Source organism: Protopterus annectens, chromosome 3.part0, assembly GCF_019279795.1.
Source record: "Protopterus annectens isolate FY-2018-M chromosome 3.part0, PAN1.0, whole genome shotgun sequence".
NCBI lineage: Eukaryota > Metazoa > Chordata > Ceratodontiformes > Protopteridae > Protopterus > Protopterus annectens.
The window spans coordinates 1305972596-1305985423 of record NC_056731.1 but is presented as its reverse complement, the minus strand read 5'-3'; positions in this window follow the sequence as shown (position 1 = coordinate 1305985423).

Here is a 12828-nt window from a genome sequence, read left to right as displayed (position 1 = left end):
CAGAGTGAGGTGTCAGTCCCTGGGTCCCTAGGGTGTCAGTGTATGTGCAATGCATTGACTCTTTGCCAAGGCTAGTGTGTACTGGGCATGACTACATCTGCTTACAGGGACAGGCTCAGGAGGTTTCTCCTCCGAGTCCCCCCTGTGCCTGTTGGGACCTTGGCAATGGTGGGGGGCTGTGTCCCCCTTCCCTGTGATGTTCCTGCTGCAGCTGTTTATGCAGGATCATATTGTGTAGCATGGCAGATACTATGAACATGTGTACACATGTGGCTGGAGAGTACTGCAGGACTCCACCAGATATGTCAAGACAGTGGAACCGTGACTTGAGCATCCCACACACTCTATGATGTTCCTAGTTTGTGCATGTGCCTCATTATGGCATTCTTCAGTTGGTGTGTCTGCATTTCTGATGCATGTCATCATCCATGGTTCCACTGCATAGCCAGCATCCTCCACTAGATGGCCATATGGGATGTTCCCCCTGGCAAATGCCTGGTACAGCCATGATGGGTGCCAGGTGTGAGAGTCGTGATAACTGCCAGGGCTGCTAGCACACACATTGACGATAATGCCCTGGGCATTGCACATGACCTGGCAGTTGGTGGAGTGATACCCCTTCCAGTTGACATAGACTCTACCCTCCTCACCAGGTGGTACTTTGATGGGCACATGAGTGCAGTCTACGGCACCCAGTACCTCTGAGTAGTGTGTTACATGGTGGAAGAGACACATTGCTGGTCCTCTCCTCAGGGGTGTTGGGGAAACAAATGTGCTCACTGGCATGTGTTAGCATGACATCCAGGAACTGGTGGAATACCCTGGATGCAGATGCCTGTGAGATTACCATGATGTCCCCAGTAGGTCTTTGGAAAGTACCTATAGCTAGTATTATTAAGGGTACACATACCTTTGTTTCCACCGGGATGGGTTCCCCTCTGTTAGCTCTGGGTCTGAGCTGAGGGCGGTAGAGTTCAGTGAGTTGCTGTAGTATATCCTTGTCCACCCTGTAGCACTGTACTATCTCCAGCTCATGTAGCCCCTGACAGGTTATGCTGGGCTGAACACTCTTCTCCTCCTCTGTCTGGGCCTATTGTCAGTATCATCATCATCACTGACCTCAGCCTGTAGTGCATACAGATGTAGCAGAGCATCAGCAGCCCTTTTCATTTTGTCAGTTAAAATTCCCAAGTGTGTACTCCAATGGTGCAGAGTATGTGGAAAAAATCAGATCGAAGGGTGTATGCATACTTTATACTTGTGTGCTGCAGATGCAGCCTATGTGATTGACTGACTATGATACATTCTACCTGTCAGCTATATTATTAAGGGTTTTGAATGGGCCAGTGTCAGTGGAACAGGGTTTATCAGTCATTTATGCTTGATTCGCTTTCCCAGGCTATTTTCCCTTTTGTTTTTTTTTTTTTTTAATTTCTTCTACTGCTTAGCCCCACAGCGGACCACACAAACCCGTGGAGCCAGTGTAAACATTGCTGAGCAGAAAATGCCCTCCTCTGTACATGAGCATGCCCCTTGCTTAGCAGTGCTTAGCTGAGCACAAACAGGAGCTGCTGACCTCCAATGTGCTTACACAAACCATGACGCACACACTTTTCATGTCAGCTGTATCTTCTGCCTACACTAACACAGTTCTAGCCCTTACACAGTGAGTACCTGTGGACATGGTGGCCCGTTTTGTTATTCAATAAACTTAGCTTATTTACATAGCCCTAATTGCGTATATCCTAGATCCTGCACTACACCAGAGCCTATGTCCTTAGCAACCACTATAACCTGCCATTGTATGACTGCATACTGGCCAGTATAATGGGAAACTTCAATATAGCTTTAACTATCATATTTTATCATATTTTGATATTTGATTTTTTTTTTCAGCCTAGTATGTTTGCACATTGCTGGGTGGCACTTAAACATAACATATGTGATACAAAAAAATATTTTTCATTTTTCATTAATTGCATCACTTTTAAATGTCAATGGCCATAGTTTTGGCCATTGGCATGCCCACAGCACCAAATACATGTTTTATTTTTACATTCTGGTACACGGTTAGCAACTGCATACATTTTTCCTGCAGATGCAGCACCTACACGGATGCCTGTCTGCTTCCAGGATTGCAAAATCACCTGATTTGCATGGTTTTCATCAGCAAATGAGGTGATTTGCATTATGCGATTGCATCCATATCTGCACAGTGCTGGGAGGCTTGTGCATGCCTCCAGCCTTGTTTCCTGGATCGCTTTGCAGACATGTTCCATGTCCAAGCTTTAACACTATTACTACACGGAGAAAAGTTCCATGTAGGCTTTATTGAATTACCCCCAATGAGCATGACAAGAAACCTTTTTATAGATACATAAGATGTGAAGGATTAAAGACACCCAAATTGATAAACCGTGAGCAGATTCTAAAACTATTCTCAGACACAACCGATTATAGATATATTTACAAAATATTATGCAAAACAGTTTGGCTTCACAAAAGGGGTGATACGCTGTGCTAGTGATATCCAGGTAACCCCAGATATTGGATTCAAATTAGATTATATTCAAAAACAAATTGATAAACTGGATCCAAACTAAGCACAGGGAATAGACGCAATTAGTAACAATGATCTGAGAACACCTCAGCAAGAAATTATGACACCATTATATCTAATATTCACTAGGTCATATAAATATGGGGAGATTCCTCAAGACTGGAGACATGCACTTATTAAACCTCTCTTTAAGTGAAAGGGAAGTAGGACAAACCCAGAGTCATACAGACCCTTAAGTATACTTTGAACTAGATAGGGGGGACTTCAAACCATCTATAAGAATGCATATGTTAAAAATAGATCTACTACCACCTGTAACATGATGTTCTATAACAATGCAATAACAGCTATGATTGAAAAATTGTGTTGTGATGTATTTTATATAGCTTTAACTTCATCATTTGACAGGGTCAGACACAAAACACTAATCAATATATTAGTACAACTGGGTATTGACATACTCTTGGTAACATGGAGAGCTGCATGGCTTACAAATAGTATGTGGCAAGTATCATACAGCAACTGGACAGGTGAAATCCTTGATTACAGTCAGGGTGTCTCACAGGGCTCTGTCCTAGGCCCTTACTTGTTTAGATTGTATCTTTCAGACCTAACCTATTCATCTGAGGTTTTCTAGAGTCTATATGCAGATGACCTGAAATTGGCTAAACTGATTACATGTGTTACTGATAAGGCATGTCTGCAAAACAACTTGACTAAGTTGACCATCTGGGCATGGGAAAATAATATTTTGATAAATACATCAAAAACTAAGCAAATGAGATTTGGGAGGCATAAACTGAAAGGTGAATATTTAATACAGCACACAGTACACTAATTTAAAGACCTGGGTATATGGGTAGATTCACCTATGAGTTTTTCTAATCATATCAACAAATTAATTAATGATAGTTATAGAACTATAGGTTGCATAAAAAGATTTATAAAGTCTAGGAAATCAAAAATGATGAAGTCATTGTTTCTTAGTTACATTAGACCCAAACTTGAGTATGGAATTACAATATGGAAACATTATAAGAAAACAAGCATGAGTAAATTAGGAAGAGTACAGCAGAAATATACCAAGAGTATCCATGGATGTGAAAATTTAAGTTATTATGAAAGACTAAAATATCTAAACGTGTACAGTGTTTCTTATGGATATCTAAGCGGAGATCTTATTCAGGTATACAGGGCATTTAGAAACAACTACCTCTGGGAATGTTTGGGGTTATCAGAAAGTGCTAGAGAATCATTAGCCAACCTATGTAGAAGATTCTATAGGAATGAGAAGTGTATTAATTGGTTGTCTGACAGAATAACTGATGCATGGAACATACTACCTAATTTCATTAAAGCATGTACTAGTTTAGATATTTTTAAGAACAGCCTGGACACTTATTAAGGGAACAAGTGTTTTGGTATATTGGCAAGCTAGAAGGACATGCCCATGCTTGAAATATTTGTATGTATGTATGCATGCATATATGTAATAAATTAAAGAAGATAAGGGAGAGAGAGAAAAACATACCATTAGTTACCTCATAGGTAATATTACTACATAGACTGCTACATACCTCTACAGGTGTGCAGTGCCAGTTGTGAGTACAGTGACTAGAATTCTTGTATAGATGATGTTGCATGTGCATGGGACAGTATGGGCCAAGCACTAACAAAATCAGGTACACAACTATAGGGAACTGTTTTCCATAGTGTGCTCATACATTACTACCGAGGTGTTCTGTAAATGGATTTGCCAATACATTGGATTCCAAGTAATGTTATGTATCTGCTAAGCAAGGTCCAGTCATATGGGGCACTAATCATTGCATTATTCAAAAGTGTTAGAGTTGAGAGGTATGTTTGTGTACACTAAGTACACTAGACAGCTGCCTATTTGTCATCTGGCTGCCATGGGATTAGAACCCACAAGCAGTCACTGCAGGAATTATGTGCACTTTATTTCAATATCATGAATTCTCAAAACAGTATTTTCCTTTACAACTTATATTTTAACATTTTATGTGAAACCCAACATTTACACACATGCATAGCTGTGTGTGGTATAACATGGAAACCAAATGCAGTGAAGACATGCATAATGAGCACTTTAGTTGACTACAGTAGTTATCAAAGCACATTTCCTTTTACTCTGCAATAATTGATGCCACTTGAAATCTGCCAGTTACAAACATGTATGGCTGTTAAGGCCGTCTGTTGACCTATACCCTGTTCATTTACTGCATGCTATCTCCAGCATTTTTCAGGAAAATTATCAGAACTCAAACTTGACCCTTAATCTGGGTATTTCAAAGGGGCGGCCCATGCTATTGGACTGCCAGACTGCAGTCCCCCCAGCTGTAAAAAAGAAAAATTAAAAATCACGGACTTTTGTGCATGCGCACTAGTCCAGACTGCTGCTGAGACAGTCTGGAGCATGCACTGACTGTTTCAGCAGCAGTCCAGATTAGGAAACATTGAAGAGCAGAGATCCCAGAAGTCTATGCAGTTGTAATTGCATAGACTGTCGCTGGAAACAGATCGGACTCCAACATCAGCAGGCTGGAGTCTCATTGGGGGAAGAACATCTCACATGGTGGATTTGATGCTCCAACAGATGTAATGCATAGGCAGTTTGTAGTGCTCTAACAGCTATGGATTGAATGGCACAAAGGGATCTACATCACTCCAAGTAAGAGGGGTGTGTGTGTGTGTGTGTGTGTGTGTGTGTGTGTGTGTGTGTGTGTGTGTGTGAAAGCCCCAGTTGCTATATACTGGTGGCTAGAACAAACACATGGTGGTGTGGTAGGGAATACCTCAGGCTTGAACCCTCTACATTGTGTGCAGTGTTAAGGACCTGAATTCCCTACCCACCACCATTTGTAAATAAATTGCAGATTTTTGCCTTATATTTGATCTGATCTGTTCCTCATAATATCTGTGGTTTCTAAATGCTGCAATGCTTGATATTTGATGGTGTAGTGGTAGCATTGTTGCCTCACAGTTTTAGGTTTTTCAGGTTTGATTCTTGGCTGGGGTGCCTTCTCTGTGGGGTCTGCATCGTCTCCCTGTGTTTGTATGGGTTTGCTTTTGTGTCCTCCCATGTTACAAAGACATGTCTGCATTATTTCTTCCTGGGCCTCTGCTGACAATTGTTTTTTTTTTTGTTTCAAGTTAGGCTGTCCTGATTAACAAATGTTAAATAAAATTGACAGGCATTTGAATTTCAGACTTCAGGTTTCTGAATGTTTAATTCCTTACATATTTGATGGTGCAGTGGTAGCATTGTTGCCTCACAGCTATAGGTTTTCTGGTTTGATTCTTGGCTGGGGTGCCTTCTGTGTGGAGTCTGCATCTCATCCCTGTGTTTGTGTGGATTTGCTCTGGTGTCCTGCCATTTTACAAAGACGTGTCTGCAGTATTTCTCCCTGGGCCTCTGCTGAAAATTGTTTTTGTTCCATCAGAAGTAAAATTGACAGGCATTTGAATTTCAGACTTCATATTCTTCAGAAAATACATAGTAACACAACCTTTTATTCTAGCAATTTTCTAAGTTTATAAGATGAATATTTGAAATTTGTCCTTATTTTTGGGACTGTAGTACCCCATTATTGGCTTTGTCCAGGTTTTTTGTGCGAAGGTTGACAGCTATGGCAAGAACTGAATTCACTGAGTATGTTTGAGGGCTGTATTCCCTCATTACTGAGTTTGTCAAGGTGTTTTGTGCTAAGAGGTTGACAGCTATGGTGAGAACTGAATTCATTAAATGATAGCCATTTAAGTTTCAGTCTTCCTCTCTTTCACAAAGCAGCTGATTTGGCGTAGTGGTATGCTGCTCTGACTGTTTTGCACAGGGACCTTGGCAGTAAAATGTATGGTGGTAACACAGCATTTTTCTTTCACAAAACATGTGATTTGGCATAGTGGTATGTTCCTATAACTGTTTTGCACAGGGACATTGGTAGTAAAATGTATGGTGGTAACACAGCATTTTTCTTTCACAAAGCAGCTGATTTGGCGTAGTGGTATGTTGCTCTGACTCTTTTGCACAGGGACCTTTGCAGTAAAATGTATGGTGGTAACACAGCATTTTATTCTAGCAACTTTATTTATTTAATCAAAGATTATACAAGCAATTTTTAATGTTTCCCTGGTTTTTGGGCTTTTGAACCCCCCCCCCCCAATAAATTTGGCTTTTTCCAGATTTTTTGTGCTGCAAAGTTGAGATGCAGTTGTGTATTAAGTAGATTTTACAAGGAGCTGAGAGCTGCAGGGGAAGAGAAGTTTAGTGCTGCTTATGCTAAGCTAGCTTGCATTGTTAATAGCACAACAGGCTGTGTACTTGCTTTTGATGCAGAAGGTTGTTGGTTCTACTCTCGCAAGGGGTAAATGCTGCCATACTGAAAAAGTTAAGATACTAACTATGAGCCTGTTATCAGTTTGCCATCTATTTCCTATTGCAATATTACTAGCTTATCATTTTTTAATGTAATATAGACAATTTATTCCTCAGGGGCATCAGACACTTTATTTTTCGATGAAACCATGAAATATAAAGGTGTTTGCTAGCAGCAACCTCTTCATTAGTTACAGATTTATTTAATGTCGAATTATTTAGATTACTTTTTTACTTCTTCAGAGATTGTGCATATTTACTGATAATGGTGGACTGTAGAATTGTGCATATTTACTGATAATGGTGGACTGTAGAATTGTGCATATTTACTGATAATGGTGGACTGTAGAAGTTTGAGTAGACTTTTATGATGGAAATGTTCTGAACTGGGCAGTTTTGTCATTATGGGTGCATGCATTTTGTTTCATTGTTTACTGGAAAAATGTTCAAAACAATAGGAATGTGTATCAAAGAGCACATGTATGTTTCATATGCAAGGGGCCTATGATTTGAAAACAGCCCATAATTAATTGTTATCTGCCACTGGTAAAATGTATTTTCTTTGAATGTGGGTTTCAATGCTGTTTCAATGAATGTGAGTTTCAAGGGCAGAGAAGTTTTAATGCTAAGTTTGTTTAGCAGATGTCTTAGTGTTTGTGCTGTAAAATGCAAAATAAAACTTTCAAATGAAGTCCAAATCATCATAGAAGTAAATCAGTATGCACATTAGTGTTTATGGTAAATGGAGTGAAATAGCCAAGTAATGGATCATTGGAATGGCTGCAGGGGGAGGCTCCATTCGACCATTATTTTGTGAGGGGGAGGGGCGGCAAACTTAAAGACAGCCCCAGCTGAACTATACCTCCCAATTGTCCAGATTTTCAAAGAATTAATAGATTTGTGCTTCTTATTTTTGGTTTGTTCCTCATAAAATTTGTGGTTTTCTGGCAAATCGTTTAGGAATTAAGTCACTAAATAATGACACACTGAGTTTCAGACTTCATAACCTTCAGAAAAATGCATGCTAAAGTAAGACCTGTGTTCTATCAACTGTCTCAGTTTATACAAGAGCAATTTTTAGTACTGTTTATATGTTCCCCCAATATATTTGGCCTTGTCCAGATTTATTGCATTAACAGGTTGAGAGGTACATGCAAATAAATTGCTTTATAGAATTAGACATAGCCAAACCTCTCAACTGTCCCTGATTTTGGCTCAAAATGTTGTTCTTCCCCCTAACAATCCCTCAGCAAAATAGAAATTTTGGAAGAAAACATGGAGGGTTTACAATTAAGAAATAACTGTAATAATCAGAGTTATAGATTACTTTTATTTCAGAAATGCATGTAGATTCTTTTATTTTGTCAGCTGCTCAAGTTAGCAGTACTAATATTAAAGTGCCCCTTCTTTGACAGGTTCCCATCTGTATTGTGTGGCTATTTTATATTTTTATATTACATTTTTGGTCCATTTTTCATGCAATTGTGGGTTTTTTTTTGGGAAATTAGTGACAAATCATTAAAGACTGAAGTTAGAAAATAATGACAGACATTTGAGTTTCATATTTCATGCCATTCAGAAAATTCATACTAATGCATGACCTATTCTATTATCTTTCTAAGTTTATAAGAGCAATATTTAAAAATTGTCCTTACTTTTGAGCCTTTGTCCCACTTCTTTGTATGGCTTTGTCCAGATTTCTTGCTCTGAGGTTGAGAGATATGACAAATGTGTCAGGGCCATCACAGTCAGCCAGATACATTTCAAATTGTGACATACTTCTTGCACCCCACTCCCCCATGTAGTGACTCTGGATGTGTCAAACAAGGCAAGGAGTAGTTATGCAGTGTAAATGTGCAGAGTATCCCCCCCCCCATCCAAGTTAGACACAAGTACTAGAGTGGCTTTTCATCTGTCCTTCATTTTTGCAGAATGGTCTGGTTTCTGTCATATTTTTTTACTGTTGATTTATGCTTATTACTCAAAGTGCCTGTTGCTCTGTGTTTAAGTAGCAATACTTTAATGACCATCAGGTAAGCTTGGCTGAGATTGTAAGATGCAAGTAAGCTTTAATAAGCATACTGTTAAAGAATTGCCAACATTGAAAGCCTTTCTGTTGTTGCCATGTAGAGAATACTTAACTAGATAATGTATAAGCCTTGGGTATTGAAATGCATATGACAGCATTTGTAATAAAGGACAGGTTTACATTATTTTGAGAAGCTCATTACACTTGGAGACTTCCAGTCATCTCTGCAGGCTTTACCTGTAAACTAAACAGAATGCCAATCGTGTGGTCCATAACCTGTACAGTAATCCTTTTAAGCAATGTATCTTGAGCTTATTTCTTGTTTGCTTTTCATTTTTTACTTTGATCATGTTTTCCCCATGAAACAAGTAGACAGTTGTCAGGCAACAGGTCTTTTTTTGGATAAGAAACATTTTTACAAGTGGGGGCATCAGAGATTTCTACTTTCAGCATGTTACTTGGTATTTTAATAAAGCTGAATATAAATTATAGTTAGAACTTCAGTGCAAGAAGTGATTTGAGTTGAGTGCTGCTTGTTTTTCTTATACTTGATTTTGACTGGCATTCCATTAATGTATTTAAAAAGTAATTTATTTGTTCATGCCTCACAACCTTTTTGTTTCCATCTAGATATTAAGTAAGCTGTCATGCAGCCAATGCATTGAAATATTTGTATTCTTCTACACTTCATTTTGTCTTGATTGGACTCTCATAATGATGGTTTGGCACCGAGGGCAGTGTATTTAGTTAGTTTTTGTGGTTTTCAGCATAGCTCCTCCCCTTTCTAATTGGCCACACCCCTTCCCATAGACCCCACCCATTCAGTTGTCTCCTGCAGCCCCCCTTTGATTTGAAGTCACCAGCCGCCACTGGTATTGCACTACATTTATGTCTGACATTTGTTGGTGCACTACTTTTTAATTAATATGTAATAGTTGACTGATGTCAGAATGGAACACACATACAGTGAATACTAGAGTAATGACAACTTATTTGAAAGATTAGTATTCAAACCACAATCCTGTTGTAAATTTTGTTGATAAAATGTTCTTTTTAATCTGGTATTTAGACAAATGATTAGTAGTCCAGGACTTCACTTTCCTTACCCATATACCATGTTCATTGCCTGAGTGGAATATACAGCAGTATTTTAGACAAAATGGAAGGAAGAGAGCCGGGAATTTTACTCTAGGTAATGCACTAAATTTATTTCAGACAGCTTTTGCTGCATTCTTTATTGATGTATATTTAACAGTTGACTAATATCAGATTAGAAGACACACAGAGTGAATACAGAATACTGAACACCTACTTGATAAGATTACTATTAAAACACACTTGTGATGTAAACTGTATTGAAAATATTTCCTAAAATCTGCCACTTAGACACATGGATAGCATTCCAGGACTACAATAACCTTACCCATATACCATGTTCTTTTTCCTGGGTGGAATAAATAGCAGTCTTTCAGAAAACATGAGCAAAACAGAGGCCCGAATCTTACTTTGGGTAATGAACTACATTTGTTTCAGACATTTTCTGATGCCGTTTTTCTTGTTGTATATTTAACAGTTGACTGGTGTCATATTAGCACACATATGCTGTGAATATATGAATAGTGAACACTTTTTATTTAAAAAACATTACATAAGAAAGCACCATCGCCCTTTAGAATTTATTGATTATTGTTGTTTCAAGTCTGGCAAGTACACCATGGATAGCTGTGTAAGGCATCTAATAAATAACCCATATACCCTATCCATTCATTTTGTGCAGCCTACAGCATATTTCAGACAATGAGCAGACCCGGACAGTGACTCTTAATATTGGTAGAGGTCAACATTTACTGATGTTTGGCAGCTATACTCCACAGTACTGCATGTTTACCTCATGCCACCTGCTTTAGCATTACAGTTAGGCAGTGACACCTTACTAAAAATGTTACATGTCTCAGGTTTGTCACACCTGACTGCTAAAACTGCAAACTCTGTAACTAACATTACCTTGTGCATTAAGTCATTACTTTAAAGTTTGCATTCTTACCACACTCTCACCTTATCCTGGTCAGGCACCCTGCATGTGACTGCATTTTGCAAGCTGTCTCTTCTGCAGCTGTTGAAAGAGAAGCAATCCATTATGCATAACAGTTTGGCACAGATTCAGCTTGTATATTTTCAAAGAGCTACCTAAAATACTTATATATCTGCTGGGTCTGCCCAGCCTGAACTTCTTGGACCCAGATGTCCAAGGTTCCCCACTTCATGCGCTTCAGGTCATTATAGTGGTGATGACACTGCTCACCAGTGAGGGGGATGCCAGTGACACTTGTAAGTTCCCTAGCCAACAGATCCCAGGCCTCAGACTTACATTCTGAGGCCTGGTAATCACTCTGCATCAGCAGGGGTTCATAATGTTTCACCAGGAGTCCAACAAACACTTTGAACTGCTCCACACCTGACCTCTGTGATCAAAAGCGCACTCCCACACCAAAACCACTGGATGTAAAAGCCAAATGAGAACTCCAATAAATGGTGTGAAATTCCTGCCTATTGGCCTTTATATCTGATGCATTCCTGCCCTTACATGTCATAATGCAACTTTCAAAAAGCAGTGTGTCACCTGACATTGTGCAAACTTGAACAAACCATATAAGTGAAGCTGAGCATCATGCAAATGGGGTAAACCATTGACCATGTTTAAGGGGAGCTTAGCAATGTGCATATTTGATAAATTTAACAATTTATTTTTATTTTAAATTACAGTGATGTTTCACTCAGCTGACTCATTTTTAAAACAATAAATGTAAAGCATATGAGCGCTCAGGGCTCGAGCCAGCGACCTACCACACTATACCTCATGACTCAACCTGTCTAGCCCCTTTGTTCTTGCTGGGAAGCAATATATCTTCACATATACTACTATGATACCTGTTAGTGTTGCACACTGAAACTGCATGGGTTTGCATGTTGCTAAGCACCGCAGAACTACAGTAATTAAATAGATCCAGTTTCTATTTATAGATGTCTGATGGCATTGCTAAGCACTGCACTGCTCCATGCAAACAGGGGGGAACACAAAAAAAATGTAATTGATTACATTCAGTTTCTATGTTAGATACATAGTAGATGTAAGGTGCATATCAATAAGTGAAGCTCAACATGCTAAGCAGCATGCCACTGCACAAACATGGAGAGAAAAAAAAATAAATTCCATTGATTACATCCGGTTTCTATTTTTAGATATATAGCAGATGTCAGGTGCATATCTATAAGCACAGCTCGGCATCCCTAAGCACTGCACAAACATATATAAAATTTAAAAAATATTACTGTCCTGTGCTTAACACCTGCCCAGACTGTTTTCTGGACAGTCCATAAGTACGGGACAGCTTCTACACTGCTGCTTGCATGGATTCAAGATCAGTGTAACACTGATCTCCCTCAGCAGCGCACCTTAATTAATATGTATGGCACACTGCAGGGGAGGAACCAGGCTGTATACACAGATACATTCCATATAGGATCTACACAGAGCCTACACGGATTTTATTGAATCCTAGGGAGTTTGACAGAGGTCACATTTAGCACATATTTATTAGGTAGTCAGATGTATTTGTTTTGGTTTCATGCATTAATACAGAAATCTTTAGTACAGTGTTCATATATAGAGCAGCAAACACAAAAAGCAAAATAACTAACTAACTAACTAACTAACTAACTAACTAACTAACTAACTAACTAACTAACTAACTAAATAAATAAATAAATAAATAAAAACCTGTAGGAAGGAACTGTAAATAAAAGGAGTTGGCAGAAATCAGTTAAAATGCAAAAGATGAAGCT